The sequence below is a fragment of the Caloenas nicobarica genome, chromosome 6 (assembly GCF_036013445.1).
Source record: "Caloenas nicobarica isolate bCalNic1 chromosome 6, bCalNic1.hap1, whole genome shotgun sequence".
In the NCBI taxonomy this organism is placed as follows: domain Eukaryota; kingdom Metazoa; phylum Chordata; class Aves; order Columbiformes; family Columbidae; genus Caloenas; species Caloenas nicobarica.
The window spans coordinates 20,333,354-20,343,182 of NC_088250.1; positions in this window are offsets into that span (position 1 = coordinate 20,333,354).

Consider the following 9,829-nt stretch of genomic DNA (forward strand, 5'->3'; position numbering starts at 1 on the left):
ACTCCCATTCTCAAACTGTCAAAAAAACAATCTACTACAAGATATACATCTTGGATGAGAAGATGGTCATCTTTCTCTCTTTGGGCATTGAAATCTTCAGTCAAAACAGTACAAGACTTCTCCTGGAGCAAATTCTCACCTTGGACAGAGCAAGATGACAGCATTGTGGGTCATGTTTAAAAAACCTAGAAGAGGTCTGGCTCAAAACCATACCATCCACCCTTTTCACAGCAGCACAAGACCTCAGCAGCCCTTGGTGCTCAGTGTGCTGTGGGTGGCTGCCATAAATCAAGCAGTAGTTCAGCTTTCACCAGTGCCATTTCACCTTTGCCCATCAATCCTTTTCTTCTCACAAAAGCTACTGACTTCCACGGTTTCAGTAAGGAAACATCTGAGTAAACAGCAAGTTCCTTCTTAGCCCCAAGGTCTCTCTTGAACCTCTCGATTTGTAACATTTGGCACTTCATCCTTCAAGTATTTTTTCCAATACCTATTCTATACCTGCTGGTCTGGTCTTGACTATAGGAACACACCATTAAGCCAGACTCATTTTTAGCTGTTACGAAAACATTTAAGAATGTGTGTATCCAGACTTTCAGAGGACAGTACTTCTCAAAAAACAAACAGATCAGCTATTCAGATTTAGAGTGCATTGCTTCGCTAAGTAACCCTCACTGAAAACCAGGACAGCAATGGGTTTGTGCCACAGCAAGTCACAATAAATTTTCTATGTTGTCTCAATATACCAGCACATTTAAACTGCAACTCAAATCTCTGTTAACATTAGAATTATTTAATTCTATAAATGATCCTACATCAGATCATAGTAGTGATAGCTGTAGCAGTAACACCATGATAAACAGTAAATAATCCAAACATTTCCACAGTCCCCTTCAGCTGCCAGTCTCACATTATTCTACAGATGACCCTCTTCTTTGCAGGGAAGAAAACAGAGGTGCTGCCATGTAACACCATTTGCTCAACAAGGAGCAACTGTAGGTCTTGGACATTTCTCTGTTATTGTCTAACTTTCTTATTTTCTCTAATGAGCCATTATATGCTCTACAAACAATTTGGCAGTTTGATGGTGCTTCCAGCTTCAGCAGCTTCAAAAGATCTGTCACGTTATAAAGAGGCATTCAACATCTCAGACCTCGGGACTGGCTGAAGCATAACTTCTGCTGATGAGAGGACTCTAAAGAGGTGTGTAGTAAGTCAGCCATGTATCAAAGAACAGGCTCTACTCTTTGGTTCTCAGCTGTTGAGCAGTAAAAAAAAAAAGTTAACGTATAATGGCAAAACACCTGCCTTGGGCATCCTTCCAGCTCCTGCTCCAAAGAGCCTGGAAAACTGCTAAGAGCAACTCAAGTGAAGAGAGCTATGTGTCAGGAGTACTCAGCAAAGTGACCCAGTGTGCTTGCCTTTGATCACTCTCACTTCTATTGTTCTGCAAAGAAGATTGTATCGACATCTTCTTCTATTCAATCTGCACTAAGGTGCCTGCAACATAGCTGAAGCAAGATCACAGACTACATGTGGATTCTACATCACCTTGAAATACTGCTCCAAAAGCTTTAGCATTGATTTCCAAAGGAAGATCTTGGTAATACAGGCAGGCAGCAGCAAACAGACACAGGAGATATTTTCCTTAAACAAGTTAACAAATTTTGCAGCTCAGTTTCAGTGCAGAGATTTACCAGAAGGCCCCAGAGCCCCCATCCCTTATCCCATCTCCCGCTCAAGCCCAAGCACTGGTACTACTCTTGTTATTAACACTGCATTCAAGTTACTTTCTGGTAGGAGAGAGCTGGCTGTTGCAGTGCAACAGTGAACCGGTAGGAGACGGACAGCATAGGGTGTAAGAAGAAACACTACAACTCTTCCTGCAGTTGTAGCATACACAATCAGCAGCTATTCCTTCAGAGCATCTGTACTTCAGGCAGCACCCTTCATTTCCACCATGTTACTCACACAGGGAAAGGATGGGGCAATGAGGACATACACTAGTGCAAATAAATAAATCCATAAAATTTGTACCAATCTGGAGGGAAGCAGAGCTGCAGTTTGTCTCCGGCATGCAAAGAAAGTTTTACATTGTTGAGATTTTTCTTTGGGGTTGCAGATCATTGTCAAAAAAGATGATGAAGGGAGTGGAGCATCTCCCTTATGAGGAAAGGCTGAGGGAGCTGGGTCTCTTTAGCTTGGAGAAGAGGAGACTGAGGGGTGACCTCATCAATGTTTATAAATATATAAAGGGTGAGTGTCACGAGGATGGAGCCAGGCTCTTCTCGGTGACAACCAACAGTAAGACAAGGGGTAATGGGTTCAAGCTGGAACACAAGAGGTTCCACTTAAATGTGAGAAGAAACTTCTTCTCAGTGAGGGTGACAGAACACTGGAACAGGCTGCCCAGGGGGGTTGTGGATTCTCCTTCTCTGGAGACATTCAAAACCCGCCTGGACGCCTTCCTGTGTAACCTCACCTAGGGGTTCCTGCTCTGGCAGGGGGATTGGACTAGATGATCTTTCGAGGTCCCTTCCAATCCCTAACATTCTGTGATTCTGTGATTCTGTGAAAATAACCTCAGACTGAGCCACTACCTACTACCTGGCATTGCTCCAGTGCTCAAGAACTCTGCAGACAGTTTCACTCTACTGGCAAAAGCAACAAAATGAAATAGGCTGAGCTGTGCAGAAGACAAAATTATCTTGAGAATCAGCTGGATTGTGAAATGTCAAACACCACACTGTTTCTTAGATCATGACCTCTCAGCAAAAGTGCATAGCAACATGTGCAAGCCTGTACATATACATAGTTAAAAAAAAATCCCAAATAAAACATTTCACTACACACACTTCTCTCTCTGCAAGAGAGCAGTGAAAGACTGCACAGCAGATATTAGCCATATCACTTCATTTACCACTGCAGGATGATCGGACATATCAATGATGAACACAGATTAAGAATCTATACAATAGAAGAGACAACTTAAGCAAGTTGGTGTACTTTATAGCACTCAGAACAGCACCCTTTTATACAAATAGCAATGCTCAAATTTTCCAACAGCTGATCTTCCACTTTGATAGTACTAAGAGACACATCATTTTATTAAGAGTCAAAATGCATATTTCCCCCATTCATTCCTACCCAGAGTTGTGGTCTGAAAATACTAGCTTTTTAAGTAGCACAATAAGATTATTTTTTTAAATGCATTGATAAAGCAAGAAAGGACAAGATTGAAATAATATATCCTGTACATTTATCATACGGTTACCTTCGCCTTGTAGAAATGTAGCATTGGCATTCAATACAGGTGCTTAGTTGTCAAGGAAAGGCTTATAAAGCCATGTCTGAGCATGTATCACACCCTTCTAACAAGTCATAGCACCTTTATGACACCCTTTCAGAAGGGCATCCTCAATTCACTTAGGTAATTTCCTACCTTACATTCAAAACATCCATTTCCTCCAAGGACAGTCTGATGCTGAGTTTGGAGGACATAATGAAATAATTATGGTTAGAATATTAGTACCTACACTTGCATCAGAAATTCATTTCCTTTTAGATGCATATAATGTCAGTTAAAACTCCACTTCTGTACATGAAATATGTACTGATGCTGAAGAACAAAGCACCTCATTAGCTCTCCAAGCACAGTGCACTGCAGTTTGCCATTATCCAATGCATCCCTTGCAAGGCACTGGGTGGGGGATACAACAATCCCTGAGGCTGCACTGCAGAGAAATATTATCAACATCCAACCAATACCAGAAACAGAGTTTTGACCAAAAATATTTGTCATTGGTATCTCCATTAATCTTAAAGGTGAAGGGCAAATGGAACAAACAAATAAAAAAGCAGTGGTGAAGTATAGGAATATTACCTTTGAGTTAATGTCTTGATAAAGGCCACTTATGAGACACTTCTCTGCTTCATTTAGGGCCACAACCCAATAGATAATATATCCTAGGATAAGTCATGGATCAACATGTCACAATATGAATTTTTCAGTCTTAATAGACAGTTCAATAAAACAGTAATAGCAAGAGGAAAAAAAAAGTTACTATTGTAGTCTATAAAGCATTTTAATGACTTTTCTTCATCTGTGACTGTTCTAAAAATGGTAAAATTTTACCGGCTGTACAAGAGGGGTTTCTGAAAGAAGGCCCACAAAGTCTTCATATACAGCTCCAAAGTGATGTTGGTAACTGCAGTACCAATCAGGACAATCCTCGGTGCTGCAGTGGCAACAAGATTTCTTGCAGATGAGCTAAGAGCAGATTCAGGAAATGGGCATTCAGGGACTGAAACTATTAACTTGACTCCAGAGAGTCCTACAGCTGTGCATTGCAGATTAATTCCTCCTCTAGCCCTATCCGCTCCTGTGAACTGGAATAAGCACCCTCTGCAGGGGTCATTCTAAATGACCCATCACCCTCCAAAATCTGGAAACCTGCAAAGCTATTCCACTGTGTATCAATTGTCTAGGAGTTGGCATATAAAGAAATCCACCAGCACTGCAATAGGAAATTCATTCCAGTGCTTTTGCGACAGGAATTCAACAGTTGGACTTCCTGGGTAACCTTAAATAAGCTACATTCTCCTGTCCCTCAGCTGTCATCCTGCACTTGTAGGGGAGCTGAGAGGCTCCCAATACTGAGATACAGACAGCCCCATGTGGCCAAGTGCCAGTATAATGGGAGCGCCACAGAGTACCCTAATCCTGTGTGCACAACACAACACTTATTTGTAAACTACCTTTCTTTCAAAGACTGCTATAATTATTTATCAATCCAGTCTCATTTTTGTCTATTTATTCTGCCACTTTCTGCTGTGCTCCAGAGGCTTCTGTATATAATCAAGCCGCGAACATGTTTTGCTTTGTTTTAAATTTTGTTTAATAACTGTTTCCTGACTAGCTTTAAACAAAACTAATGTCACATACACATAGACATGTATATAAAAAGAAACCACTGTTAACTCTGATTTTTTAAAAAAGACTGTTCAGTCATTACATCTTGTAATTAAAATAATTTAAAAAGAAACTCAGCCATCACAAGGCACAGAAATGCAGAAATCATGCCACTCTGGCACAGAAAACGCCTACCTTTGAACTAAATTTCCTACCACCAGGAGTGTTCAAACAATGCATTTTTCCCTTGCACAGCCTATTTGTGAAATCCTCAGGTGTCTAGAAGTTCTAGAAGTCAAGTGGGAAGGACAAGCTAGAGTGAAAGAAGCGACCCACAAATCTGTGATGTGTTATGCTGTGAGTCAGGCAGGGACAGACAACAACCAAGTCCCACTTCCCAAGAGCCTTGCCCACATCCCGCACCCCAAAGCTGGCAAGGAGGGTCCGCAGCCCAGCGCGTCAAGGACAGGAGGTAGAGGACAAGCTGCCTTAGGGCTGGATGTTTCTGGTGTCGCAGGCTGACAGGCAAGCTTGTCAGGACATAATTCATTGTCCTAAAGCTTGAATCATTCACAACACAGACATTCACAACACAGAAAACAAAGGATGGTCGCAGGACACTTTTTTCAAGCATCCTACTGCCATAACAGTTGTTCTCTCTCTGTGTGTTTTTCGGGTCAACAAGTCAGTCCCTCTCTTGAGCACTGTAAGTAACTCGCTCTTTGCTGGCTGAAGTTAATAACATTTCCACAGACATCTGTGACCCCAAGATTTCTCCCCTTGCTCTTTCGTGACACTAGGGGCACAGGAAGACTATTTCCTAACAATGAGCCAGAAAAAACAGTTACAAACCAAAGCCAAACAGCAAAATCAAACTCTGATCTCCCTTTCCCTGCCCATCTTTTTGCCTTTAATTCTTTTTTTAATCAGTAAGCACAGCAAAAAGAGACCTTTTCCTTGTTTTTAATTTGCTTATTTCTTTGTTTCTGACAGAAGAAATACGTTCTTCCTGCTGCAGGAGAACCAACTCCACTCTTCCATAAATAAAATCCACTTGTGTAGTTGGAAGTTCCTTTAAGAGGTTTCCTAACACAACTAATTTTAAAAATGGAAGACCGGAAGAGCCAGAACCAAAAATATTTTGTCTCACAAAGGTATTGAGGAGCAAGGACATTTATTTTGATAAGTTTTCAAAGGAACATTTAGGTAATATGAAGCCACTACTTTATGTGAAGCACAGTAGTTGACAAGCATAGGGTTAAACTTATCAGTAATCTAGTGAAGCAGACTAAAGATAAATTTACTCAAGTGCACTGTGAGACACTGTTAACCAAATATTGTTCTTTCCTGAATAAACGCTCACATACAGAAACATATCACCTATTGCTGTGCTATGTAAGCAGATTTCAATACTGAACATCCCAATGATTTACAGAGGCCTGTATTATAGAAGAGAAAAAGCACAGATGGCTCTTGTCAGCACTATAGAAGGGTTTGGCAGAAGACCTGAGAAGACAGGGAAGCTGTTAAGGGTGAACTGAACATACTAGTGGCCCTTTCATACCATATGTGAATTGTGAACTACAACTGTGAATTAGTTCAAGTCCATATAAGTTCTTGAATTTCACAGAAACATTTAGTATCTTACCATTTTAACTGTATACTCTAGTTTTTAAAATTTGACTTTGTATTTCACATGGATAAAAAAAGAATTATTAATTTCCAATAACAATTGTGTACCCAAAAAAACCCAAACTCTGTACATGTCTCTTTCAGTTTTGTATGAAGGATTTGATGTGTGAAATGTCACCATCCCAAGCTCTGCTAAGAAATAGCATGAACTAGACAATTGCAATTACACATTACAGAAAGCAGGGGGGGAGTGTCGGGCACACAGAAGAGTTATTCACAGTGAAACAAAAAGAAAATGAATGTCCCTCTGTCTATGGACTGATGATAGGTTTGCCATGATTGTTTTTTCCCCCTGGGAGATTATGTCTCTCAGGAGGTGACATCCACTTAAGGGACAATGAACCACTATTTATATAAGTGTCCATCAAGGAAATTCTCTAAACAATTGCAAATATTGACAGACATGCAGCAGATTAATTTGGCTTCACTGTCATCGGAATATATTGTAGACAGCTATTGTGGAATAGCAGATCTTTTACATTCATACTTGACACATCACAATTGAACATAGAATTTCCATCAACAACAAAAGAAGCATTTAATAGTCACTTTGCTTCCCTAACAGAGACATATGCCTTCCTAATAATGTAAAGACAAGCAGGATTTTTTCTAACAAATACTAACAGATTTTTGTCATAATACTAGACATTACCAATGTAAACAGTACAATCCCATGCTAACAGTAGGTTCCTGCTTTCTCTCCACACAGAGTATCTCCAGTAGATCCTGAAACACAAATCTGTGTTCTACTACAATAATTTAAACCTGAGGGACATAAAGGTCTATAACGTGCAGAAGCATTTTTCTCAGTTGCAAGAGCTACTTCAATGTGGAGTTTGTTTGGTTTGTTTTTTAATACAGCAAGTCCTTGAATTCAACTACAAAGCAATTACAACAGTCTAAGTTAAGGAAGTGTACGATGCCATGGCAAAATAGCACTGAGAGGAGCATATTGCATCCCACTGCTGCCTCTGAGCTAAAGATCACAAACTCTGCATCTCCTCACCTTTGCAGCTTTCCTTACGGAACTGTAACTTTACAACCCTGGGACAAACATATATTTGTCAGACTCACTGCAAGACATCCATTGCCATGACACAGGCAGGACAGTATTTGGAATAGGATCCAGAAGAATAACTAACACCCTATTTTCAGAAACATCAAGTAGGTACAGTTTCTTTGACCTCTGCACAGTTTTGGATGCTCAACACCTGAAAACCAGGCCACGAGGGGAAGTCAGAAAACAAAACCAGACAACCGCTTTGTCTCTCTCACTTAGCCACATCCTTTTTGGGTCTAGTTGTTCTAGCATTATACCCCTAATCGGCATCATACTGATTCCCATCTGAGGTTTAAAGGAAGAGTGTGTGTGTGTGTGTGTACACTAGTGTTAAACAGGAGGATGTAGCAGCAGGAAATTGATAATGAAAACATTTTTATTTTGTAATGCATTTTAGTTTGTCATCAGGACTTAATTTTGAGCAAGTTTCAGAGTTGTAAATCCCTGGTTTATTCTACTTACTTCACCCTTTCAAGCGCTCCAGCAGGAGAGAAGGAAAGTTGTTGTGAAGCAGGATAATTAGGGACTTATACTGTAATTGTTAAAACCACTGAGCACAAAGGCAATACTAAGACAAGCTGCCTGAAGCTTTTTTGGCCGTGGGAAGTGGTGTTTCCAAGGTAATCACTTTCAAACTGTCCAGCAAGACTGCTGGGGAACTCTGTACTGAGAGGGATGTGTAAGCCAAAGCGTACTTCCTGAAAAAGAGAACATGGGCATTCACTGATGATTTGTAGGACTTCCATGTTTTGTCTTAAATGCTTATTTCTAGCTTGCTGAAAGTTGGAAAGCTGACCTCATTGTGAACATTTAAGATCCTTCCCTATCACATCCTGAACCTTGCAGTTGATTTGAAAATCAGATGGGGGTAAAGGAAAATAACTTGAGAATCACTGAGATGCTAACCCAACTAGATAGAGACAGGTTGATTATGGCCTATGTAGAAATGCTTAGGGGTGAAAGAGCAAGGAACCACACTTCAGATAAATAAATTGTGCTTTCCTGCATCAACCCCCTGTAGCAGCCCCTTAGGTGTCAGTGCTGCTGTTGTGTGTGCTGCAGGAATACGGCCCATCACTCAGCTGCACTGTCCCTCCATGTGACTATGATGCGAGCCTGACAGCTACTGTACTTAACTCCTGGGTTCCACACAGAGGTTGTGCTTTTGATTCTGGAGATCCACAGCAAATCCTGGGTCTTCCCCAGGATTGCAGTTGTTACACTAATCTTAGGCCTCCCTGTGCTAATTGCTGCATGAACAAGTCATGGTAGAGGCAACTCCTGCCCCACACTGTCTAGCTGTTAGATTATCCTGCTACAGAAAGCTAACAAAACCACACACATCATTTGCAGATGGAGGGAGGTGACATAAAAGGAAGGGTGACAGCAACAACAAAAGGGCAGCAAAAGAAGAGGGGTGCATGTTGCAGGAGGCACCCTGCACCTTTCACATGGTGACATGGCATGACCCCAGCCTGCTGGGGGATGTGCATCTGAATACTGCAGAGGGAACACCACAGCCTAGAAATTACTCTGCTGCTCCAACATCCTGACAACACAGCTTCCCTGGAAAGAGCAGTGTTGATGTGCTGCCTCTTTGCTGTGTTTTCCACTTGCAGGAAACTATCACGCTCATCCCAAGATATGAAAACAAACAAAAAAACCCCCTCAGACAGAAGATGCAGTCTCATTTTAGATTATGCTTAGATTTTTCTATTTTATGTCAATCAAGCCATGCCACAAAATTATCTAGGAGCCACATAAAAGGTTTTCAGCTCATTAACAAAAGTTATCAGAGATCCCATTTGCACAGGGCCTATGGATACAGTTACATAAAGGTAAAACGATCTCCAAAATTTTTCCTCCTAATGCCCTCCACCCAAAGCTAAAAGTAACTGTCTTTATGTACACGATTTTAACTGTATTTCTATGCACAGGGCATTTCCCACATAATATATTTTCTCGAGCCTATGTATCCTAACCTCAAGTTATCAATCAACCCTTTACCTCAACACTAGAAACTATCTAGTAAACAGCTTATTGAAATTTTCTCATCATAACCAAATGTGAACCCCCATGAAAGGAGGCAAGCATGTTTTAGAGCTAAGAAGCCTTTGTTAAAGACATAACAGTTGCCATGACCTGTCTCCTCCTAAATTTATACA